This window comes from Canis lupus, chromosome 1 (genome assembly GCF_048164855.1).
Source record: "Canis lupus baileyi chromosome 1, mCanLup2.hap1, whole genome shotgun sequence".
NCBI lineage: Eukaryota > Metazoa > Chordata > Mammalia > Carnivora > Canidae > Canis > Canis lupus.
Genome location: NC_132838.1, coordinates 89,738,939 through 89,766,131, shown reverse-complemented (window position 1 = coordinate 89,766,131; position 27,193 = coordinate 89,738,939). Strand labels below are relative to the sequence as shown.

General features: G+C 42.3%; 2 long non-coding RNA genes across 3 annotated transcripts in view; both read left to right on the top strand.

Annotated features, from left to right (window-relative positions):
* Positions 1–27,193, top strand: part of LOC140640194 (uncharacterized) — a 69,327-nt gene that overhangs the window by 21,791 nt on the left and 20,343 nt on the right. The gene's annotated exons all lie outside the window — the stretch shown is intronic.
* Positions 19,457–25,673, top strand: LOC140640188 (uncharacterized). Of its 2 annotated transcripts, none has more exons than XR_012036867.1 (4): positions 19,457–19,501; positions 20,584–20,716; positions 24,035–24,082; positions 25,389–25,673. It is a non-coding gene; the product is annotated as an uncharacterized lncRNA (long non-coding RNA). The 2 variants fall into 2 exon arrangements; XR_012036866.1 differs by lacking the exon at positions 19,457–19,501 and adding an exon at positions 19,508–19,752.

Sequence of the window (27,193 nt, the reverse complement as noted above, 5' to 3'; positions counted from 1 at the left end):
GAGAGTGGCTGGGAGGCACAGAGCCCACTGAGAGATGTTTTTGAGTCCACGGGGAGTCAAAGATGTGCCCTGGGTTTCTGGCTGCGCAGACCCTGCCTAATGGCTCTTTTGGTTGCTTCATCGTTTCCCTTACAAGACTGAGGACGTCTTGAGGGCAGGACCAAATCCCGTTTCTTTATCTCAGGCATCCACCGTAACCTCTGATGCACCTGTACTGAAGGAATAAGTGCATGAAGTCAGGATGTTCTCATCACACAAGAACTTAAAGGCACTTGGACTCAGAATTGGCCCCCCATTCTGCTTCCTAGCAGGAGATCCGGCCTCTCGCTGTGTTCCCCTTTCCACGTATTGCTGGGGCTGTGCCTGGCAAACGCTTGCGTGTGGGTGAGAACAAAGTTCTCTAGTGGTTGGTCGTGGTTAGGGGCCCGGGCTTCGTAGCTAAGCTGCTCGGGTTCAGTTTCTGGCTCTGCTGCTTCCTAGCTGTCTAGTGTTGAGCCAGTTACCTGTGCATGCCTCATTTTCCCCACCTGTAAAGGGAGGGGGGCCTAGTAACAGTGCATCAGAGGGTGGTGGGAGGTTTGAGTGTGCTAATAAAGTGCTGAGCGTGGTCTCTAATGCACAGGAGGTGCTGTGTAGGGACTAACTGTGCTCTGTCCTGCACATCAGCCCGGCTTTGCTTCCTTTGCTCCCTCAGCAGCCTCACACTGTTCTTCTGCGCTGAGGGCCACCACCTTGTGTCCCTGAGCATCTCCCCGCTGCCCCCCTTCACCCGTAGCCCAGGAGAGCTGAGCCCTGGCATTCCACATAGAGGCATAGACCAGGGAGAGAGCATACAGAGGGGGCCTTCCCGCTCCCACACAGGTGCATACCGGCTTAGGGTTGGTTTCCACGTAGGCTCATGACTTGGTCCCAGCGTTTTCCACGTGACCGGAGACCCTTCAGCTATTTAGCCAGCTGTTTCTCAACAAAGATTCCCAAACTCTTAGGCCAGTCTCACCTGGGGTCCAACAGGTCCAGGGGCTCTTCTAGGGCTCAGAATTCCCTGGTCTATCAAGGACTGTCTCAGCTGTACTACAGTTGAAGAATTGGAGCATTCCTCTGGGAACTTAACTCTATTTATAACATTATCTCTATGGGAAAAAGTATTCCGAGTGACAACGGATTTCAAGAATATTTAGATCCCAGCCTTTCCATTGCTGCAAAACTGCTGGTAACTGTTTCTTCACATGTAGAGATTACACTGAAGTTTTTTAAAAATTGCATTTAGAATAAACAAATAGAACAAGGAAAAAGCAGATGTTGCTTGTATTTTGGGATGAGGTTTTTTTTTTAATCAAGTGATTTTTTTTTTTTTTGTGAAACAATGTTTATTTCAAAAGGTGACATTATTTACTGTTCATTGGCCACTGAATTAAATCTGTATGTGTTTAATCTCAGTCTTCGCAATAACCCTCTGAGATGCATAATAAAGAATCTGAGCCCATTTATGATGCTTAGCTGCTGACAGCTTTGAAGGTCCACCCTTCTGCCTCCTATCTTGACAAGCTTATAAAAAACAAAACAAACAAAAACCTTGGGTGTTCCCTCCTTTGGCTCTGGTTGGAAGTTTAAATCAGGTAAACTCCAGTTGCAAGGGGAAATCCCCCCCACCAAACTCAAACCACTGTCCTTTCTCTGTTCCCCTAAAATGTTCTTATACTTGCTTGGCTACCCACCCCCCCACCCCCCGCCCTTACACTCTCCAGAAAGCCCCAGAAGTTCTGTGACTAATAAACCTTTTTAGAGCCTCAGGGCATCTGTGTGGCATCATCAGTCTCAATATCCAAACCGAATTTTGGGTAAGGGGTGGATATACCACTCTCTGTTTTGCAGATGAGAATGTGGAGCCTCAGAGATGAAACTGCTTGCTAGAGGTTATAGAACCAGATAACTGGGTCTTAACCAGTCTACTCTTGTCCTACTTCAGGTCAGATGAGTTTTGCCTTTTGAGAATTAGTGTATAGGGGCACCTGGGTGGCTTAAGCATCTAACTCTTGGTTTTAGCTCAGGTCATGATCTCAGGGTCCTGGGCTCCACAATCAATGGGGGATCTGCTTGAGGATTCTCTCTCTCTCTCTCTCTCTCTCTCTCTCTCTCTCAAAATCTTAAAAAAAAAAAAAAAAGAAAATTAGTGTACAATGTTGCATCAAGGACTCATACCTCTTGCTAATATTTAACACCTACCTTGTCTCAAGGTATGTCTCTTGTCTTTTTTTATGCATTAACTCATAGCATCCTCTTACCCCCTCTGTGAGCTAAATACCATTGTTATTCCCATTTTTGTAGATGAAGAAGCTGAGTAGCAGCACACTTAACTGATTCAAATTCAACCCACTAAGAAATAGTGATGCTTGAACTTGAACCCGGGCTTTGTGGCTCAGAACCCAGGCTTTGTGTACACTTAGCCACAGGGCTACGATGCCTCTTACACGGTATACAAATAAAAGAGCTGATGATGAACCCAGTGTACAAGGGTTGTATTCTTGCCACTGCTTCAGGACATGTTTTAAGGAAACCCTATATTAATAACACATTCTCTGGTTTCATTAGTGCAAGGGGAATCCATACATATTCCCTCAATACTGGAAACTTCTAGAAGGAAAAGCCAATTATTTGTTGTCACTAACATCCCTCTCCTTTGCCCCCAATAATGAAGAAGTTGCTTTTTATACAATGCGGGCTCAATAAATGCCATTTAAATAGCTTAAAATCAGTGGGTGTCGCAGAGCAAGTCCTTGCAATTTCACCTCCACCCCCCATACTGTGCTACGCGTCATTACAAATTGGCCAAGACTCTTCAGCCATTGCCATGGAAACTCTCTAGAATCCTTGTTCTCCGTCTTGTGCCATCTGTTTGACTAAATGTATAGCAAGGAAAATAATTTGTAATTTCTCATAGGAAAGAGCCCCAAATTCACCAGGAAAATGTATATTTTTAAACCATCTGCTGCCCCTCTAGGCTTTCCAGCAACTTCTCTGAAGCTAATAAATCGTACAAAATTTTTCATGGTTGATTCACCATATATGGCTACTAGCTCTAGAAACCTAGTTATTTGGAAGGGCAGGAAAAACTATGAAAGAAAATCAACACAAATTACACTACTAAGAATTGGCACAGATGTGCACATTATTTCAGTCTGTGTACTGGAGTCAGGGTTAGCTGCTTTTAAATCTTGGCCTTGACCTCCTCTCCCTCAAAAGCCTCGGCCTAATTGCTGTAACATTTCCCATGAACAAAGCTAGCTAATAACACAGAGCTGTCAGAAGATAAAGGAGCCGATGAAAGACTTTGAGAAATAAAACTTTATGTAACTGTCAAATATGGTCACTCCTCGGAGGAGATAGAGCAAAGCTAGAGGCTGAAGTGTATGCATTGGAAGGTACTTCATTCAGGTTGATGCATTTCAATCTGTGCTCCAAGGAACCCCTGGATTCCCTCTGATTTCCCTCTGGAGCTGCCAGAGGGAAGAGGTGAGTGTAATCATCCCAAGACCCACCTACCCCACTTTCCCAGAACACCCCTATATTTATTTGGTTGTTACCTGAGGATTCTCATAAAAATTGGTTTTAACAAATAATCCAAGAAACTCCTGATATAGTCCAGCTACCTCATTTTAGACTTGAGGACATAGAAAGCCAGAAAGGTAAGTGATTTGCTAAGAGCTCAGGAGATACTCAGGTGTGGCCAAGAGTAGAACAGTTCTCGGAATCCCCAACCTAATCCTCTCTCGTTGATCTTTTAGGCTGGAAATACGTTAATGCACATCTGCCACTTAGAGTTCTGAAATATTTTCTCAGTCCCCTTCCTGAAATCCATTCTTTTGTCTACTAATGTCTTCTCTGATTTTATTTTCATCTGGCCAGTGGCATTTGCTGCCTAGTAAAGATTTTTCCAACAATATCCTCATTGCTCTTCAGGCAGATAAATCGTGTTTATTTCCTGAAAATTCCCAGTGCTTATGTATGCTTCTGGGACAAATAAAGCCGCAGAAGCATACTAGCAAGGTTCTAGGTCTTGATATCTCCAAAAAATGGTACTCCGTGTGATCCACTTCAAAGAAAGCACTTTTTGTTCATGGAATGGGACATAATCATATGTCAATCATAAACCCTCTCTCTGACAGAAGTTAAATAACTAAATTCATCAGATCTTCCAGGAGAAAAAATAATGGAGAAAGGCCTATGTTGTCTTTGTTAAATGGAACAGGCTCCAGGTGATAGCATTGGTACTCGAAGAGACCGTGGAGATGATTTCTCCTTCAGGAGAATCTATGGTTTCCAATTTCAGTCATCATCATCTTCTTCACCATCTTCAGTGCTGCTGCCACATCTTGAGCACTTACTATGGACCCAGCAACTGGTCTAAGCTCTTTACCAGCACTGCCATTTAATCTCCATGATCCCTCTGGGTATCATTATTCCCCCATGCTTCAGGTATGGAAATTAAGATTCACAGTGGTTGAATCAGAGCCCCAGGTTCGCACAGCTGCATGGAAGGTCATTCACTCTACCTTCTGTGGTTGGTGACTCCCAGCCTCACAAAGCTGGTAGATGGCAGATTCAGGAATCACACCAGGACTATCAGGATCCAAAGCCCATGGTCTAATCGCTTATGCAAGCATCTGCTTCAGAAATTCATACATGTGTTCAGACTCTGAGTCTTGTATTGATAATTGTTGATAATTTGTTGATAATTATGAGTCAAGAAGGAAGGAAGTTGGCTATTAAGTGGTGGGTGTGACGCAAACCCGAGACAAGTTCCCAAGGAGACTTTATTCATTCTGGGTTTCTTGTTTTCCCCCAGATATAAAATAATTTTAGTTTCATGGTATAATTTTTTTTTATTCTTAGTTTGAAGTAATTTCAAACTTAGAGAAAAGTTGTGTTGAGAGTAAATAATTCCCCACCACTCGTTATCAGATTCAACAATTATTCACACTTTGCCACATGTGCTCACACACATTCCCTGTTTACAATCTCACATATACACATATATAATTATACATGTACACATGTTAGTTATCCTTAAAGTGTGGTTCCCGGGAACCAAAATCACCTGATGAGTACTAGTTAGACATGCAAATTCCTGGAATTTACCCCAGAATTGCTAAACCAGAAATCCTGGGGTGGCAACCTTAACAGCCTGCCAGGGTATTTCTGGGATTCACCCAAGTTTGAGAACCACTGTCCTGTGGGAGACCACTTGATAGGGAATTGTTTTAAGTACTTGCTCTTTTTCTCATAAAAGGAGAGAACTTGGGAAAACTTGGAAGGTGTAGCTCAGGGTTTCTAGGGTTGATCATGACATAAAAAAATCATTGTTGAGTTTTTCAGCAGCCCACTGAATTGGTTCATATGAAGGGACTCTATAGGCTAACATAAGTTCTAGGACTTCGTGTTTTCATAAAGATTCAAATAGAACTTTCCAAATTGTTGCCTGGAATGTATTCATTTCTGTGTACTTAATCCCTCTGAAGCTGTTCTAATTTTTCTGCTCATACTCATATAAAAGAGATCTTACGGAAATACACATAAATCATTATAGAGAAGCTTAATTATTGTATAAATTATGGTCACCAAAGTGGTTTATTAGAATTTTGAGAGGATGAGAGTTTGAGTTGAATCTCCCCTTTCTAGAAAGCAGTTGAATAAGACTGTTAAACTTTGAAGTGACAGATGAAAACATCAACCATGTAAAATTCACATTTCTCCCTTTAAGTAAGTGATTCAGGGTTTACAAACTGCAAAGTGCAGTATTCCCAGCTTCAAAGCATGTGTGTGTGTGTTTGCTTGCAAGTGGAGCCTTAGTCTTGCAATAGGTTTCGTGGTTACCAACAATTATTTCTGTAGTCAGGGTCAGTTACCAGCCATCGTAAAACAGGCTGCCCATGACTATGTACATAGAGCAAGGGATAAACTTCCATAGAAGGAACCCTGGAAAACATCTCTTTGGGCTATTAAAGTCTGCGTATATCTCTGTGAAGTAGTCCTTTTAGGGAGGTTTCTTCTTAGTTAATATGACATTAAGTCATAATAAATAGCTGAAATTATAAAGCCTAGATGATCCATTTATTTCAGACAGAAGTCTGTAAAGAGGGATGCCTCGGTGGCTCAGCGGTTGAGCTTCCACCTTCAGCCCAGGGTGTGATCCCAGGATCCAGGATCGAGTTCTGCATCGGGCTCCCTGCAGGAAGCCTGCTTCTCCCTCTGCCTGTGTCTCTGCCTCTCTCTCTGTCTCTCATGAATAAATAAATAAAATATATATTTTTTAAAAGTCTGTAAAAAAAAGAGGAGGAGGTTGGGGGGGAAGAGCTGTAAAAGGCAGAATTTGGGGCAGTTTCTCAGTGTTTTAAAACAAAATCTGACCTGTATTTAGAATTTGTGTGTAGGGAGGGAGAAGGAAGTTTAATAATCATTTCCTGGGATTTACAGGCTATGGAATTTAGATGGTATTTATGTATGTTTATTCATAAACGTCAAAAATCTCTGTCTCACAACACCTCAGCAAAAAGGAGACAACAAATGAACAAAGGACACAACCTAATATATTTTGGGATTTTATTCCTCCCCTACAGGCAAGATAATCTTTTGGGAAACTGACCATTCTCAAAACTCCCCTTGTAATGTTGACCCCATGTCGTCTCCTCCCAACAATCCCAGCCATCAGTTATAGGTAAAGTTTTGCAGGCCCCCTCCTTGTACTATCCACCCCTGCAGCTCTCTCCCCTTAGAATTGACTTTGACATTTAGCAACTCCTTTCTCCGTAACTTTAGGTCCCAAATCCAGCATGTGAAGTACTGTTGCACATCCTGTTTTATGATACGGAGCCCAGAAATGACACATTTCTGATAAGTGAGGCATGAGAATTTATCAATATAGCTTTTATGGCAATATAATCACAAGAGCTCTGAACTTGGGATCCAGTAAACTGAGTTTGAGTTTGGCTACTAATGAGTTTGTAACCTTGGGTTCATGCTAACACTCATTGTCCTCATTTGTAAAATGAGGTGGTTGGAGTAGGTGGCCTAGGAAATACCCTTGACCACCCAACTTCTAAGATACTTTTTTCCCTGGTTTAATTGAGATATAACACTGCATAAGTCTAAGGAGGAAAATATAATGACTCATCTGTATTGTGAAATGGTTAATACAATAAGTTTTGTTAACATCTATTGTCCCATATAGATACAAAGAGAAAAATGTTTTCTTTCTTTGTGATAAAAAATTCTTAGTATCCACTCTTTTAACAATTTTCAAATATACTATACAGCAATGCCAGCTCTAAGTCATCATGTTGTATACTATCTCCTTAGGACTTACTTATGTTATAACTGGAAGTTGGTGCCTTTTTACTACCTTCCTCCGACTCCCTTGCTCCACCCTCTGCCTCCAGGAACAAGTTTGATCCGCTTTCCTATGAATTTGATTTCTTTTTTTCTTAAGATTCCACATATAAGTGTGATGAGACAATATTTGTCTTTCTCTGATTTACTTCACTTACCATAATGCCCTCAAGGTCCATTCTTGTTGTCACAAGTGGCAGGAATTCTTCTTTTTGTGGCTAAATAATAATCCATTGTATACATTTACCACAACTTCTTTATCCATTCATCGTTGTTGGACACTTAGGTTGTTTCCCTGATGTGGTTTTTGTAGATCATGCTACTAAGAGCATAGAGGTACAGAAATCTCTTTGACACAGTGTTTTCATTTCCTTTGGTTATATTCCCAGAAGTGGAATTGTCAGACCATATAATAGTATTAATTATTTTGAAGAGCCTCCATACTGTTCTCCAAGTAGCTATATAAGTTTACATTCCCACCAACAGTGCACAACAGTTCCCTTGTCTCCACATCCTCACCAGCAATTGTTCTCTCATCTTTTAAGGTTTGTTTGTTTGTTTGTTTATTTATTTATTTATTTTTGACAAAGAGAGCACGGTTGGGGAAAGGCAGAGTGAGAGGGAGAAGCAGGATCCCCGCTGAGCAGGGAGCCCAGTGAGGGGCTCGATCCCAGGACCCTGGGATCATGACCTAAGCCAAAGGCAGATGCTTAACCGACTGAGTCAGTGAAGTGCCCCTATCTCTTGTCTTTTTGATGATGGTCATTCTAACAAGTGTTGAATAATACCTCATTGTGATTTTGATCTAATAATTAGTGATGTAGAGTACCTTTTCATGTATCTGTTGGCCATTCATATATCTTCTTTGGAAAAATGTCTATTCAGGTCCTTTGCCCATTTTCTAGATTGGATTATTGGAGTTTTTCTGTTACTGAGTTCTAGGAGTTCTTTATTTTTTTTTTTAGATTTTTTTTTTTATTCATGAGAGGCACCGAGAGAGAGAGGCGGAGAAGCAGGCTCCACACAGGGAGCCCAATGTGGGACCAGATCCTGGGACCCCAGGATCACACCCAAGGCTGAAGGCAGACACTCAACCACTGAGCCACCCAGATGTCCCATGTTCTTTGTATTTTTTGTATGTTAACCCCTTTTTGGATATATGGTTAGCAAATATTTTTTCCCATTCCATAGGTTGCTTTCCACTTTGTTGATCACTCCTTTTGCTGTGCAGAAGCTTTTTAGTTTGATCTGGTCCTATTTGTTTATTTTTTATTTTGTTGGTGTGCTTTATGTGTCCTATCCAAAAAGTCATTGCCAAGACCATATCAAGGAACTTTCTTCCTTTGCTTCCTTCTAGGAGTTTTGTGGTTTCCAGTCCTGTCTTGCATTTAAACCTTTAATCCATTTCAAGTTAATTTTCGTGAGTCCTGTGAGAGAGTGGACTAGTCCCAATCTTTTGCATATGAATATCCCGTTTTCCCAGCATCGTTTGCTGAAGAGATCATCTTTTCCCTACTGAGTATCCTTGGTTCCCTTGTTAAATATTAGTTGAATGTCTATGCATGGGTTTATTTCTGGGCTCTTGATTCTGTTCTGTTGGTCTGTGTATCTATTTTTATGCCAGTGCCATATTGTTTTGATGACTATAGTTGGATAATACAGCTTGAAGTCTGTAAGTTGATACCTCCTGCTTTGTTGTTCTTTCTCAGGATTGCTTTAGCTATTTGGGGTCTTTGGTAATTCCATATAAATCTTAGGACCTTTTTTTACTTCTGTAATAAATGAAACTGGAATTTTGATAGGAATTGCGTTGAAGCTATAGATAGCTTTGGGTAATGTGGACATTTAAACTATTAATTCTTCCTATACATTAATATGGAATACCTTTCCATCTTCTTATGTCTTCTTAGATTTCTTTGATTGTTATCTTACAGTTTTCAGTGTAGATATCTTTCACCCCCTTGGTTAAATTTATTCCTAAGTATTTTATTGTTTTTGATGCTATCATAAGTGATATAATTTTCTTTATTTTTCAAATAATTCATTGTTAGTGTGAAGAATTGATACCGAGTTTTGCATGTTAATTTTATATTCTGCAACTTTGCTGAATTTGATTAGGTCTAACACTTTTTTGATAGCCCTCAGGTCTATGTAGATATATAGATAGATGGTTGGATAGATATTCATGTCATCTGCTAATAGAGACCATTTTATTTCTTTTTTTAAGTTCTGATGCCTTTTATTTCTTGCCTGGTTGTTCTAGCTAGAACTTCTAGAACTATGTAGCATAGGAGTGTGAAAGTAGGTGCCCTTGTCTTGTTTTGATCTTAGAGGAAAAGCTTTCAAACTTTCACCATTGAGAATGATGCTAGCTGTGGGCTTACTGTACATGGCCTTTACTATATTGAGGTACATCTGTTCTGTACCTAATTTGTTAAGAGTTCTTATCATGAACAGAAGTGGAATTTTGTCAAACACTTTTTCTGCATCTATTGAGATGATTATATAATTATTTTCTTTTATTCTATGAATGTGATGTAGCAGATATATTTGTGTATATTGAACCATCCTTGCATCCTAGGGATAAATCCCGCTAGGTCATGGTAAATGATCTTGTATTGTGCTGCTATATTTGATTTGATAGTTTGTAGATATAAAAATTTTTTTAATTTAAATTCAATTTGACAACATATAGTATGTAGATGTAAAAATCTACATCAGCGATATTGTCCTGTGGTTGTCTTTTCTGGTAGTCACCTTACTTGGCTTTGGTATTAGGGAAGTGCTAGCATCTTAAAATGAATTTGAGAGTGTTCCCTACTCTTCTAATTTTTTGAGTAAGAATCTGGTAATTATTGACATTAATTGTTATTTAAATGTTTTGTAAAATTCACCTGTAAAACCATTTCATCCAGAGCTTTTCTTTGGTGGTAGATTTTTTTTTTAAAGATTTTCTTTATTTATTCATGAGAGACAGAGAGAGAGACAGAGAGAGAGAGAGAGAGAGAGAGAGAGAGGCAGATACACAGGCAGAGGGAGAAGCAGGCCCCATGCAGGGAGCCCGATGTGGACCTGATCCTGGGACTCCAGGATCATGCCCTGGGCCTAAGGCAGGCGCTAAACTGCTGAGCCACCCAGGGATCCCCTGGTGGTAAATTCTTAATGTCTGATTCAATCTCTGTATTAGTAATTGTCCTGTTCATATTTCCTATATCTTCCTGATTCAATGTTGGTAAGTTTTATGTTTTATGATACCTTTTTCACATTATGTCCCAACAGCTACAAATATAAATTTTTTAAAAATAATAAACAGGACTTAAAAAGAAAACCAATATTTTAAAAACTCAGTGTACCAGAACGTATGCCAAGTGTGTTTTTATGGGTCATCTAATGTTATCTTTACAATGACTGTGTAAGGCGTTTTGGTTTTCTTTCCATTTTATAGATAGAGCAATGAATTTCAGAGAAGGTAAATAATTTCTTGTTATTACATGGGCTTAAAGTGCCAAATCTGTCATTTAAACTACTTGGATTTAAATAAATAAATAAATAAATAAATAAATAAATAAATAAACAAACAAACAAACTACTTGGATTTTATTTTATTTTTTTAAATTTATGATAGTCACACAGAGAGAGAGAGAGAGAGAGAAAGAGAGGCAGAGACATAGGCAGAGGGAGAAGCAGGCTCCATTCCCCGGGGGCCCGACGTGGGACTCGATCCTGGAGACCCGGATCGCGCCCTGGGCCAAAGGCAGGCGCCAAACCGCTGCGCCACCCAGGGATCCCTACTTGGATTTTAGATCAAAGAGAATTGAGTCTGTATTTATAACTTATTAATAGAATAAAGCCCCTTCCGATGTGAGTTTGATTATGGATATGTATTTTTATGTACATATATTACTTAGAGATTGTTTAGAAAGTAGAGCCAGAATCCACAATCATTTTAGAGTGAGAAACTTGGCAGGGTAGAAATATGTAACTTGCTTAAGGATAAATGTTCTGGTAATAGAATCAGAAGGTAAGGGATTTTTCATAAGGCTCTTCTGGAGTTTGAGAAGAAGTCAAAGATTCCATAGTGGGAAAAGTAGAAGTTATATAGCCTAGCCATATACTATCTAGGGAGAATGAGAAAAATGTACTCTCTGTACTAAGCTTTTTAAAAATCCAAGTAGTTATTTAATGAGTTGCAAATGCTTATTTGATATCCTATGAGAGATGCCCCTCGAGGAATGTGTAGATGGTATCACCTTCCCAAGAGTCCTAACAGACATGCAGAAATACCAACCACCATGGTTCAGGATATTTACTCGCTAAGCAGCACATGACAAGGCTGACTTGTTCTGTTACGAAAATGTACCATTCACTTAAAGAAAGTGAAAATCTTGTGCAAATCTTCTCTGACAATAGAAGGCATCACCTAAAAAAGACAGTGTCAAAGTAAATGCTTCCAACTGAAAGACACTGGCCAGTAAAACTCACCTGCCTGTTTCCCCAAGACCCCTGATCTTTGCCAAGAGATGAGGGTTTCCTTTTGCTTAATGAAGTAAACAACTCCATGCTGCTGAATCAACCAGTCCATGTTCTATGTCCGTAAGTGAGAAACATCCTGGGGAAAATGCCCAGATCTAATGACTCCTAGGTATTTAATGTATGATTGTTGTATTATCAATGTTTTCTAAAATTTAAAGAATGTCTCCTGATGCCAGCAGCTTTAGGGCTCTGCAATAAAGCAGCAGAGGAGATATTTGGGGCATTTTGCACTTTCTTTTACCACTATTCTCATTAGGGCCAAGTCTCAGTGAATTAATTCTACCTCCAACAGTCAAATGCTATCTAAAATCATTGTTAACTTTAGGTTCTTTAGGCTCTTGTTTAGAGCATAAGCAGCAAGAAGAAACCCTGGAAAAACCATGTTTTGAAATGTTTCTTTTCTAATTGTGCTTTTATATACCCAGTTGGACAAAACATCTAGTTCCCTTAGGGAAAGAATTATCCACATAAACAAAGATAGTAAAGCTGGGTTTTTTTTTCCCATTTTTGCTTTTATTTCCTTCTTTCATCCATCTGTGTAATGACTCATGGACCACACCACTTACTGGATGCCAGAAAGTACAAAATGACAGAAGCATCGAATCTGTCCTCAGGAAGTACATATTTGGCTCGGTAAGACAGATGGATAAATAATTACTAAAATATGCGGTAGAGAAACCTATTTGAGGGGGGGAAAAGATGATTCTGAGAAAATGAGGGATTGACCCAACGAGAGGGGATAGAGCAGTGAGGGACTCATCAAGGCAGTGGTGTTGCTCGGATTAGCCAAGCAAAGATTGGGAATAGCAGGAAGGAGCAGAGAATATTCTCCTGGGACCGAGATCCTATCTACGGCTTCTCGATTTTCTATTTCACTTGGGCCAAAGAGAATCTATAGGAGAACAAAAGGAAAAAAACCACTACAAAGCCTAAGGAACAATGTGGTGTCCAAGCTTGAGAGAGTGTGTGTGAGAGAGAGAGAAAGAGAGAGACAGAAGCATTTGGTGGAGAGTTAAACCTCTAGATGGACAATAAACAGGTTAGGGATTGGGACTGAGTGTCCAGAAATAGGAGGAGGGAATTAAAATGCCTTCTACTTTTTTATCTTGATTGTTAATGATGAGCTGGGATGAGAATGGTTTTTATCCTTTAATTACAGCAGTTGGTGGATAGAGTATTCAATTGTGGATCATTTTTGTTGTTGCTATTAAGTCAATTATACAGTTATTTGTCTACATTTAAAATTTTGGATGAGTGAAATTTGCCATTGTCTTCCAGATATTTAGTGTCCAGACTCCTCCCCCAAGAGAGTACTCTGAGCCACCCACATAGTCTAAGCAATGACAGGAATGCTCTCATGGACTCTACGTGTGCAGATATGGGGTATAGTAGAATGTATATTTTAGGGTCACCCTTTCTCATCAATGTATACCCTAGAGCAGAGATGAAAACAGGTTTCAGGTACCGACTCTGATCTGTAGACTAGCTGGCTTTACAGAAATCTCCACCGTGCAGGATTCCACAGCTGTGTCAAGAACTGGCAAACATGAATGTCTTGATTGATAAGCTGTGCATGTTGCTTGTGGACCTTGATACCACTTCTAGCTTTGCCACGAGGTAGTTTTATGACCTTGAACAAGTAATTTCACCTTCCTAGACCCCAGCTTCTTCATATTTGAAAAACGGAAGTTGGGTTATTCTTCCTCTCAGCTTTACATTCAAATTTTAAGTGTGGGGAGTACTTTTTCTACATAAGATGCAGAGTATTTTTTTCTATCGCAGATTCATATCTGAGTTACATCTTGTACAGTCTGGTACAAAAAGGACCCTGGATATACCATTTTTTTAAAAGATTTTTTTATTTATTTATTCATGATAGTCACAGAGAGAGAGAGAGAGGCAGAGACACAGGCAGAGGGAGAAGCAGGCTCCATGCACCGGGAGCGCGATGTGGGATTCGATCTCGGGTCTCCAGGATCGCGCCCTGGGCCAAAGGCAGGCGCCAAACCACTGCGCCACCCAGGGATCCCTGGATATACCATTTTAAGAAGTAACTCACTTGAGGCTTAAGCTGATAGTATGTTCTATTTTGATAAAGTGGCATTAATAATTTGACAGTCATACACAGTTCATTGTGACCATGTTTGGGCATGAACATGTGGTACTTTTAAGGTCTGAGTGGGAGTTGTGGCTGGGCCAGGGCCTTAGCTGCCACTTAGCCAGGCTTCTCATCCTTCTACTCTTTCCTTATATGTCATTTCTTCTGGCTCTAATCCTTTGTTTGCTCTATTTAACCACCACATCTCCTGGAGTCCGGAGGGGGCTGGAGTCCTGCCTTGCTGGAGGTCAAGGTCTAATTCTTATCATTTGGGTTTGGTGGTAGATAGAACTGTTGGAAGGTGGGTAGTTCAATGAGGCAAAAGGTTACAAAGAAATGTCTAGATGGAGTTCTCAAGGCAGTGTCTAAGATTGGCACCAGCCGGGTCCCAGGAAAGGAGGCAGGTTTGGAGAAATCTAAAGGCCTACCAGTAACACCCATGGATGTACCTTCTCCAAATTGGGCCTCCCACAAAGCATATTTGAGGGAACTTCCTATAGGCTTGTTTCTCAGGGCTGCCTCTACTTCTTTGGGTTCAGAAGAGCAGCAGTAAGCAGCCTGGTGATCCTCCACCCCACTGAACAGTAGACTCTTTAGGGAAACTGTTGAAAAATACTGATGCCCAGTCCCTAGCCCCAGAGGTTCTAGAAGAATCAGTCCATAGGGAAAATTGGGAACTAATTTATGGGTACATTTTTGAAACTCCCCAGGTGATTAAACTGTACAACTAAGATTGAGAATCACTCCGTTAGGACCTCAACAGTACATATTTACTTTAAAAGCTGTCCACAAAAAAAAAAAAGGCTAATCTGCATCCCAGGGTGTATCCTGGTGGCCTGTGGTTAGAATTTGGACTGCAGATGTATTTTGCTTGGCAAACACAATGTTAAAACAAAAAGCAAGCAAACAAACAAAGGCCGTAAATTTGAATGCCTTTTCAGGAGGCCTGACAGCAGGCCTTTATGATTTTTGTTGCTTGTATGACTTGTGTAGGTATTTGGTTTGGCAGCTTCTGGTCTCCTGAGACCAGTATAGAGAAGAGCAGTGGGAATAATGGTGGGTTGGGAGAGTGAAGACGTGGGTGTAAAGGTGAGGAGGTTTGAGATGGAGGATGGCAAGAGGAGGATCAGAAATGTGCAGATAGGGATCCCTGGGTGGCGCAGCGGTTTGGCGCCTGCCTTTGGCCCAGGGCGCGATCCTGGAGATCCGGGATCGAATCCCACGTCGGGCTCCCGGTGCATGGAGCCTGCTTCTCCCTCTGCCTGTGTCTCTGCCTCTCTCTCTCTCACTGTGTGCCTATCATGAATAAATAAAAATTAAAAAAAAAAAAAAAAGAAAAAAAAAGAAATGTGCAGATAATCTATTTGAAAATATGACTCCTCGTTCCTCTGCGTTTCTACCTTATTGCCACATTTTTGTGACTAGAGTAGGGCTCCAGCCCCAACTCCATGACAGGCCATTCCCAAGGGGGAGGAGTTCTCATAGGATGGATCAATTTTAAAAACACTCATAGGGCCAGGGTGCTAGGTGACGATAGACAGGAGGAACTCGCCCCAAGGAAACCTGTCTTTGGACCCTGGTTGGTACGCTGAGTTGGGTCTGAGCAACGATCTCAAAAATGTTGTTGCTTCCGGCCTCCTCCAGCAGCCTTTGTTGGCAATGAGAACTATTTCCCAAGGTCAGGGGCAGGGCCTTCACTTCCTTGCAGAAAATCAGAAGGTGTGGGTGGACTCCGGTGTTTGTGGTTTTCCTACCCACTGCAGTATTTCTGAATATGTAGATAATCTCTTTCTGGGAACCTACTAACACCTTTTATCATAAACTCTCAACACAGAGAATGGTACTAATTCATTTTTAACCCAGCGTTTCTACCACAGATCCTTGCCTTAATTCACCTGGGAGCAGAGCCCGCCACCCCTGCTCCAGCAGCGCCCTCCCAGATGCAGAGCAGGGATGCTGGGGGCGGCAAGGAGTGGTTGATGGGCCTGGGTCACTTTCAGTTCTGTTCTTTTTACTTACAGGTAGGGCCACAAAATCTCAAAGTTCCCTTGGTGATAGCACATTACCTCTGAATTAAAGCTGAGAAGTAAGAGTTGTGTGGATTGGCTGTCCCTTTTCAAACTGCAAAAGCCAGCTCGGGTTTGCGGTCAGCCCTTCTGTTTCTGCTTCCTTTCAAGGGCATTACAAGGGTGAGACCAGCTCTTGTCTTAATCCTGTAAATGGGTATGTACCTGTCCACATTGAAAGAGCACGTGACACAGACACCTTCAAATATGGTGGAAGGCAAATGGCCTGGGTTTCCTGCTGGACCTTCAAACACCGTAGCTCCTCATGCTTCCAGAGCCACTATCTTGTACCCTCAGCTCCTGGGAACTTAGCTAGAAGCAGGATGTACTATTTTCTGTTTCCTTGTTTGTTGTAAGGCCCTAAAACACACAAGACTTGAGTAACAAGGATCTTATTGGGGGGATGAGAGCTACAGCAATTTATGCCAGTCTTCTGGACTGGACGACACAGGAGCTATATGTGCTCATCCCTCCAATTCACATACGCCTGCCACCCTGCCGCCGGGTGTGGGGGGGTGGGGTGTGGGGGGTCCTTGAAGGGACATAAGAAAGAAGAGTATCTTTATTTGAACATAACCACCTCACTATAGGCAAACATAAAATTTCTACTAAATAACTTTAGACATTTCAACAAAAATAAAGATCAAGAATGTGGAATCATTCTGGCTTTAATCTTTATTCCTTCCTGTGGCGTAGGAGGTAACGATGTCTCTCTCTCTCTCTCTCTCTGTTCATGAGCCGCCATCTTATTTTGGGTTTGGGGGTTTTCCTATGTCCATATGTTCTCTTCATCATCATGCAAGAGACTTATTGCCATTAAAAATGATTTCATAAAATTATTGCCATAAAGATTATTTTTATTACTGCTGCTGACGTGCCTGCTCCTCCACAGGATATTTTTATCGATCTTTCTCTCTCTCTCTCCATGATGACCTGATAACACCTTCTCATGCTGCCCTTTGTATGATTTCCAGCATCCCATTTTCTCTTTGGTCACCTACCTAATTAGTGACATGCCCAGGGTCATCTTAGACTCCATCCCGTCCATTTTTTTAAAGATTTTATTTATTTATTCATGAGAGACACACAGAGAGAGGCAGAGACACAGGCAGAGGGAGAAGCAGACCCTCCACTGGGTGCCAGATGTGGGACTCGATCCCAGGACCCTGGGATCACAACCTGAGCCAAAGGCAGATGCTCAACCACTGAGCCACCCAGACATCCCCCATCCTGTCTATTTTGATGCTATGTTCATGACTTCATTGGTCACACTTTTTTCTCCAGTTACATTTGCCATGTACTGGTTATTCCAGTCCTTTAGAAGGGCTGACCCCGGCACAGGACTCCGTCCTGCTGTCTCAGCCCTGAGGAGCTCTATTGCCCTAACCCCATTGTCCTGCATAAAGAAAAACAGCTCTCTCACTGAGCCATGTTTCTTTGCAAAATCGAATCCACAGAACACTAGGTAATTGAAATATAAATACATTTAATAAAAAAAATGATGCTCTGCATGTCTGTACAGAGGGACTTCGCGGGGGCAGGGGGAGCTTCACTCATTCACAGATGGACGGATTTGCCACATATTTGATGAGAACTCCAGGGGGCACCACTGATAACCTCCCCAGATCCCCACAGGCCCTGGGCTCTGTGTGCCATCGCCCAGACTGTGTGCTTCGCTGCCTGCCTGTCATTCCCAGCGTGGCTCCTTCTCTGAGCTTAGACCGTGACCGCTGACGTTACATTGCCCATCTAGAGCTTTGAAGCGCCTGGGAGCTGATGACCTACTGTCCCCTCCCTGACCTCTGCTACCCAGTGACTGACTGATGGCTGTGGGAGGGACGATTGAAAATACCAACTGCTTTCCCTCAAGAACAAACTCTGCTGAGCAGTTTATGCTCTCTTGCTCCCCCAGTGGACCCAGGGATGACTGAAACTTTCTCCGGGCATCATGGTTTCTTTGTTTTCTCTGGACTCCCTACTTTCTGGGCAATTTCTTCCAGGAACTGATCCTTAATAAATCATGTGCATTTACATTTTTGATTCAGGGTCTGCTTCTAAGAAAGCCCCATGTGTGACTTTTTTTTTTTTTTTTTTTTTTTTGGTGCCAGACACTATGATTAGATTCTCATGGAAATGACCACAGTGAAGAAATTAACAAATAAGGTAAATAGGTTTTTGGATATTATTAGGCATCCTGGATCTCTACTAAAATAAATGGTGTGCCAGTCAGGGTTCTAGAAGGAAAGAGATGATATACCCAATTTGAGTAATTTAATGACAGTTGTATAAAAGGACTGCTGATAAAGCATGGACAGGGTGTAGGGATATGACCAGGAACAACACACTGTCCCAGAGCAGGTAATAGCAGCTAGCATTACTCCCTCCAGGGACAAAAGGCTGCCTGACGGGAACTGTGGCCATTGGTCAAGAGACAGAGCCAGTCCCTGGGACCACATACAAGCGAGTCCAGGGAAAAGAGGCAAGTAGGGGGCCTGGCTGTAAATGAATAAGCTTTTCAGTGCTTAATGATGTGTCATTGTCAAGAATGATTTGAACATAGGAAACCATTTTTATGGATCACCGGATGACAACTCATGGAACACTGGTGGCTTGTAGATGCTGTTGGGGAAGCACTAGATGTGAGCGCTATTTGAAAATAATCCCTTAAGAAACACAGCATCTTCTTGCCTGTGGAATTTCCCTGTTTCAAATATCCTACTTCCCACTGCCTCTGTCCAAGATATTGAAGTCATAGGGTCTATTCTCTTTGATGCAAGAAACCCTGCATCAACTAAGACTGCTATAGAAGCATCTGCTGCCTTCATCCTGAATCACTGGTATTGAACCTATGAACACTTCTCACCCTGTTATTTGTAGTCTAGATGATAGACCTACCTTGCCTCTCCTCTCTGTGGTCTGTGCCCCCACCTTGTCTCCGGTTCCTATTCTCCTCTAGTTGTGTTGTTCTAGGTATTATCCAGTGTACTCTCCTTTTTCACTTTGGGGAGCCTTTTCCTGGGAAACCACCACCATAAGCAGGACTTTGCCCTCCCCACTGGCAGGGAGCAGTGTTTCTCACCCAGGGAGCAGAATCCAGCAACCCCACCCCCCACCCCAAGAAGGCAAGAATGAAACCAGGGCTGCTTCCAAAGCTCCAGCCTCACTTGATCAGCTGCCCACCCCAAGAAAAGTCCTTTAACACTTCCTTTCTTTTAACTCATTCCCACCCACTGGGTAGGGATTATAAGGCACCAAAAGGAATGCAAGTGTTTAGAGAGATTAGGTGTTTGGCAAAGGGGAATAGTTCAGGAGTTTGAATGGAATTTAATTGCTTGCATAAAGCAGAATTCTAACCGCCCCCCCCCCAATTCTAACAAGCTGTGTTACCTCATTTCTGATTCCACAGCAGATGAGAAAGAAGGTGGGTAGGAGCAGTGGCGGTAGGGATGGGCAGTGAAATAGTGAGCCAACAGGTGAAATGAGAATAGAAAGATCTCAGGAAGGTTGCAGGCTGCAGGCAGCTCACACATAGACCACCGGTTCTGTCGTGGAGAAAAAGTAGGAGAACTGTACTCAGATTTCGGCTGCTTCCCAGCACTTGATTGCTCATATTTATGGTCACAGATCTGATTTTTTCAGGGAAAAATGGGAATCCCAAAGCAAACTGTTAATGTAAGTCATTGTACTCTAAGGTGGCAGTAAAGAGTGTAATGCACCTTTTTAAAATGTTTATCCTCCTGGTTAGATAGTAATAGTGAACATTTGCTAAGTAGTGTGAGGCTGAGACTATGCTAATGTAACTTTCATATTCTCCTTTAACCATTGGGATAACTCTGCGAAGTCCAAACTATGATCATCCTCATTTTACAGAGGAGGAAAGTGAGGCTTTGAGGGGCTAAGTCCAGTGCCCATCTGCCACACTGTTGGCATGTGGCACAACCAGGCCTGGAACCAGCTCTGTCTGGTCATAGCCCATGCCTGTGATCACTGTCCTCTGCATGCAGGGCCCCACAAACGGGTTAGTGGCTCAGGAGTTACACCATCAGCCCTCTGGAGCGGTCCCTCTAGCCACAGACCATGTCTGAAAAATGGGGCAACATTGTTTCTTAAACCAGCTAATTTCTAGAGGATGTTCCTAACAGGATAAATAGAACAGTAATAAAAGTTACATCAAAAGGATGTAAAATTCCATCATTCCAAAAGAATGAGAAATAATTCGATGATGCACAGAAGCAATCTCTGAGGGGGATAAATCCCACAAACTCTGGTGGACGTGACTCAGTTTTTATCGCTCCTTCAGGTCACCTTTGCCTTTGTCCTAGATTCTTCCCTACAGCTCAATCTCTGCCTCCTGCCCTCCACAAGAGAGCGCTGGGTTTCCCAGGACAGGTCTCAACCAGCACCCAGGGCGACAGGATAAGACAGGACGTGACCACTAGAGGGAAGCAGGGAGGCCCTTATGCTTCATGTTTCTGGGGGATTCAAATTTGTGTTGGTTTTAAGGCCATCATTTTAAAGACACTTTCATCCAAGAGATACACTTGATCGTGAGTGGATGGTGCCAAAGAAAACCGTGCTCTGCGAACCATCAGGACACCTCATTTCCAGCTCAACAGGCCTGGTCTGATATCAGCAGGTAACTTTGCTGGAGGCCCCAGGTAGAAAAGGCATTTTCTTCTGCTCCGTCCGTCTGGAGCATTTGCGGGCTATATTAAATCCATTAAAGTTTGCCCCAGTTCAGGAATTCGTGTTGATCACAAACAACTGCAAAATACCTGATACTTGTCATTTCCGTTTTGAGGGAATTGTATGAACCCAGAATAGAGGCACCAAGAGGGGGCAGGTATGAACAGAAATTGCCCACACGCTCGCCCGCGAGTCACCTATGTTCTGAAGGAAGTGTACCAACTAATAGCACCACCTAAAGACTCCTTTGGAAGACTGCAGAATGTTCCATTGGGGTGTGCATTGAAAAGGGCTCTGTGGTTATTAACATAATGACAATAATGATTACTCTGGGATTTATTTTTCAAGTGCCCTCTTTGTACATGTGGCTAAGAACACATCGCTTGAATGGATACACTTAAGGGTTTTATACAAATAGCAGTGGGAGATTGGAGAAGGTTCAAGACGTTCTTCAACATGAAATAATAAACAGCCGTCTTAAAGGAGGCCAACGAGTATATTTATGGAGAAGGAAAGATGGTCATCGCTGCCAATGTAGGACAGTGGGACAAGATGGTCTGGGCACTGTCACACGCAGGGCCATGATTGAGCAGCTCCACCCTCCAGGCCCATGATGGAACACACACCTGGCCTGCTGCTGTCCTGGCCCATGGACATGGGTCTCTATGGGGCATTTGGAAGCCAGGTCCCTGCAGACTCCCCAGACCAACCGACAGAAGTTCAAGTGGCCCTGGCCCCGGGGGACTTCCCATCCTTGTTTTCTGGCTCTATCCCACAGCCTGACCAGTAGTAATACCACTGGCTTCATTTTCCCAGCTCATCCCAGCCTACCTCTCTAGGGCCTCCCCTCAGTCGGGCAGTGTGGGGGGGTCTCTCTAGGATGGAAGTGGTCAGTAAGAACAGTCCCCAACATTCCGGGTTGGAGGGAGGCAGCTTCTGCTCCAGCTGAGGTTAGCTGCTCACACCTCCTCCAATACTCCACCTGCTGTGCCCGTCTTTCCACCAGTTTACATGCCATGACCCCTGCCTGGAGCCCCCTACCTTAATACCATTCCAACTCCTGTCCATCCTTCAAGGCCAGCTAAGATCTCCCTCCCCTAGGGCTCTTCTCGACCATTCCCACTGCCAGAGCATCCATGGCACAGCATTGGCTCTCACTAGGGTTCATGTTGCCTGGCACACCGTGTGTGTAAGCACCCAGGCTTGACAGCCAGGCTGCTTGGTCCTGGGGGTGGCTTGACCACCTGCAGGCTCCGTGACTCTGAGTCATGGACTTGACAGCAGCTTCCTCAGTGTCTTCATCTACAAAATGGGAACAGCCTGTCATACCTAACTCATCAGATGGTAGTAAGGATGAAATGAATTAGATCTTAGTTCCTGCTACATATTAAGAGCTTTATAAATGTTCATTTTTCTCTGGATAGCACACATTTTTCAATTTCATATATTTTAGTTTAACTTTCTACAGTCAATGTCTTCTTGTTGGCATTACTTTAGGTGCTATGGTTGAGCTACCTACCTCCTGTGCCTTTTTGTAGTCTTCATAGCACCCAGCCAGTAACGTACACACAGTCGAGGGTTATTAATTACTTACTGCTTGACATAGAATACAAATTGGCAAAAGCAGGGTCTTGTGGTCTGCCAATAGATTATACCAATCTGCGAGCTATGGGTCAGTGTGTGTCACTTTCAAAGGTATCCTGTTTCAGTTAGACCTTGCTACAAAACCCTACCCTAATACATGGTGGCCTAAAAATAATGATTCATTATTTCTCATGGTTGTGTGGTTTGACTGGGGAATTCTGTTGGTCTACAGAATTCAGTTGGAGGGTCAGTGAGGCTTGAAGGTCCAAGATGGCCTCATTCTAGCCTATTGGTTGGTGCTGGCTGCTGGCTAAGCTTCTTGGTTCTTCTGTACATGGCTTTGCACCCCCCCCCCAACTAAGTCAGGCAGGGTATCTAAGAGAGTTAGTCAAAGCTATATCACCCTCAAGGTCTAGGCTTTGCAACTTCCAGTATCACTTTCGTCATATTCTAAAGATCATAAGACCAGTCCAGATCCAAGGAGTGGGGAATTAGACCCCACCACTTGATAGGGGGAGTGGCACAGCCATATTGCCAAAAAAGTGTAGACATAGGGAGGCCCGATCCATTGGAGGCCAGTAGGCTGTTGAACTCACAGCCCTAGTAAGAGGTTTGGTGAACTTGTGAGATGACAGTCTCGATAACCTCTCTCTGTTGTGCTTTATAGTCCAACAAAAGTATTCAAGACCATTTGCTGTTTTGATGTTCACAGCAATGCAAAATTCCTCTGACGCAAGAAGGAGAAGAATTATCATCTTCATAGCATAGACTAGAAAGCTGCAGTTATACAGGTTCTCCTGACTCACAACCAGTTATTAACAGAATTGCACTATTAGGACTGTTGCCTCTTTTTATTATGAAATATTTGTCCCACAAAAAGCATGGAGAATAATAGAAACACCAACCCATGTGACTACTACCTAGTTTGAAGACTGGAATGTCAGACATTCCTCCTAAGCCCCCTTTGCCTCACAGCCCAGCCCTGTACCCCTCATTTCTACATAACCATGGTCTGTCTGGAATAATGTTCATCTCAAATTTGGTGTTTATCATTCCTGTGCATACTTCTCCCATTTTATGAATATATATGTATATACTTAAAATTTTATGTATTTATTCATGAGAGACAGAGAGGCAGAGACATAGGCAGAAGAAGAAGCAGGCTCCCTGTGGAGAGTCTGATGTGGGACTCGATCCCAGGACCCCAGGATCACGACCTGACCCAAAGGCAGATGCTCAACCACTGAGCCACTCAGGTGCCCCTATAAATATATTTTTATTCAGAAATAGTATCTACCATTTTTTATTGTTTCTAAGGCACTTTTTTTTTCACATTTCAGTATCTCTGAAATCAGGATGCTTTTATAATTAATGAAGTCTTATAACAGCTGTCAGCCAGGTGGCAGCTGTGTCAGAGCCATACTGCCTGCACATCCACTAACATCAAAGGTGTCAGGAAAATGCTTGCAGAAAATTGCGGAGACAGTAGGAGGGCACTTGGTTTACCCTTAGGAACAAAATGGTTGTGAGGAGAGAGTGGGCGAAGTGGTAAATCAGAAATGTTTAGCAATGTTCCAGGATAATCTAAAAATTAGTTATACCTAGTTGCAAAAATAGTTTAAGAACTCAGTGCCAATGACTGTTAGTTCTTTTATGTTTTGTTTTGTTTTGTTTTTTTTTTCAGAAATATTATCACCAATCCTCTGGTTGGATGAAGGATGGGAAAACACAGGTATCAGTGACATTAAGTCAAAAGACTGAGATAAGAGTTTATTTTTTTTAAAGATTTTGTTTATTTATTCATCAGAGACCGAGAGAGAGAGAGAGAGAGGCAGAGACACAGGCAGAGGGAGAAGCAGGCTCCACGCAGGGAACCCGACGTGGGACTCAATCCCCGGTCTCCAGGATCACACCCTGGGCTGAAGGCAGCGCTAAACTGCTGAGCCACCCGGGCTGCCCAGAGAAGAGTTTAAATGTGGAAATTAAATGAGGAATTCCTTAACTGATTTATTCCACTTACATTTTCCTTTTTTATTGCATACGCAAAATAATAGATGGTTTAAAAAAAACCCTCTACTCAGATATAACCTTATCAAATTATGAGACAAGAAGGCATTTTCCAGTTTAATTCTCAGCATTTTTTGTCTTAACGGTACACAAAATAATGGTATATCTTATCAACTTTAGGTACAGGGTGTCCCGTTGCACCTATATTTCTGCTAACCATGCTTGTTTGCTCAACATTATGTTTCTGAAATTTTTTAATCTGATAAATGTATCCCCCATTCATTCACCGTAACTGCTATATAAAATTCGCTTGTATATATAAGGCAAGTTCTATGTGTCCCTGTTACCCAATCTCCAATTGATGGGAAATTTAGATTGCGTCCAGTTTTTTTATTTCAAAAAATACAGTTATGAGCATCTTGTTCTTTCTTGTGAACAGACTTTCTGGATCCCAGAGCATACACAACTTCCACTTACTAGATATTCCCAAATTGGTATCCAAAGCATTTATCTGACTCACAGCCTCACTAGTAGCATGTGAGAGGTCCCAATGCAAGAAAGCCTTAACTGGGCTCCCAATCTCCTCTCTGAATCCCTCCAACTCACTCCTCTACATAGTCCAAGTGACCCCTAAAACACAGTATAGATCAAGTCACAGCTCCACTCAAAACCGTTCGGTGGATTTCAGTTGTGCTTCCTGACAAGATCACATGGCTTACCTGGCTCTTAGTTCTCTTGTTAGCCCTATGTCATATCGGATCCACCACCACCACCACCATGTTACAATCCAGCAACTTCAATGATCCTTTTATTTTATTTTAATTAATTTATTTAAATGCAAGTTAGTTAACATATAGGATATTATTGGTTTCAGGAGTAGAATTTAGTGATTCATCATTTATATACAACACTCAGTGCTCAAGTACCCTCCTTAATGCCCATCACCCAGTTACCCCATCCCCTTCCCCCACACCCAGCAACCCTGTTTGTTCTCTATAGTTTTTTTTTTAATTTTTATTTATTTATGATAGTCTCACAGAGAGAGAGAGAGAGGCCGAGACACAGGCAGAGGGAGAAGCAGGCTCCATGCACCGGGAGCCCGACGTGGGATTCGATCCTAGGTCTCCAGGATCGCGCCCTGGGCCAAAGGCAGGCGCCAAACCGCTGCACCACCCAGGGATCCCTGTTCTCTATAGTTTAAAGTCTCTTATGGTTTGCCTCCTCTCTGTTTTTCTCTTATTTTTCCTTCCCTTCCCCTATGTCCATTTGTCTTGTTTCTTAAATTCCATATATGAGTAAAATCATATATTTCTTTTTCTGACTTATTTTGCTTAATATAATGCAGTTTAGTTCCATCCACATTGTTGCAAATGGCAAGATTTTATTCCTGAATTTCTTGATTTTGATCACTGAGTAATAATATTCCATTGTATATACACATCTTCCTTTTTTAAAAAAAGATTTTATTTGTTTGAGAGAGTGATCGAGAAAGCATGAGTGGGGGCAGGGGCAGAGGGAGAAATAGACTCCCTGCTGAGCAGGGAGCCTGATGTGGGGCTTGATCCCAGGACCCTGGGATCATGACCTGAGCCAAAGGCAGATGCCCAACTGACTGAGCCACCAGGTGCCCCTGTATCACATCTTTATCCATTCATCAGTCAACAGACATTTGCGTTCTTTCCATAATTTGACTATTGTTGATAGTGCTGCTATAAGCATTGGGGTACATGTGACCCTTCAAATCAACTTTTTTATATACTTAGGATAAATACCTAGTAGTGCAATTGCTGGAGATCCTTTTCGTTCCTAGTATCATACATGCCTCTTCTCTCCCCTCAACCTCTGCCCATGCCATTTCCTTTTTGGAATGCTTTCCTCAATAAAAACACACCCACCCCACCCAACTCTAAATTTTGATAACTAATTCTATTCATCCTTCATGTCTAAATTTACCCATCTCTTTCTCCTCAGAGTTGTCATCCCCACCTCCATCTCTGCGGGAATATGTGCCTCTCCAGTATACATTGCTATTTTATAGCAACTTCCCCCTGTGACATCCTCACACAGTGCTAAAACCACCTCTTTCCTTATTTTGACCTCCCACTAGACTTTAAGCCCCCCAGAATGGGGATGGGGGGGGCAGTGTCTTTCTTGTTCACTGCTGTCTCCTCACCCTATAGATAGTTTATATGGTTTTCAATGAATACTGTATTTGTTGAACAAACGAGCATGAATCAAGTCAGCACTTGAACCCAAATTATTTGACAGCTGGTTGCTTATAGGGACTACTACAGGTTCCCATTCCATCCTAAACAATTCTTCCTAAGTCTACAAACTACTAGCAGAGGGTCAGGTGGGTTGTCCAAGCCACCGCGAGGGGGAAATACCAGAGAAGAAATACGGGATTGGGGTGTCAAATTACAGAAATTCCTTTAGGTTCATTGCAGCTGACGGCCTTCCAAGCAGGCTCTTGAGTTTAGGTGTGCGTGTGTACAGGACAAATCTGTACTGTACCACAGGGGAAGGAAGAAAAGAGTCTGCTGGGATGGTCCTGTTTGCAGCCACCTACAAAGCCTGGGTAATGGAAGGCACATCTGGAGATGTTTGAGAAGCAATTAGACATTCTAGAAATAGAATGGAAATGAAATGGAAAAGGTTGAAGTTAACAGAGAGATATTAAAAATAGTCTGGGATTATTTTGAAAGACCATGCTCTAGTTTTTCAATATGTTTTCTAAGACAAGAAATGAATCTGGCAGATCCTGACAGCCCTCTGCTACCACTCAAGAAAAAGGCAAAAAACATTTAGTTTTTAAAACATCTATACCGACTGTGGC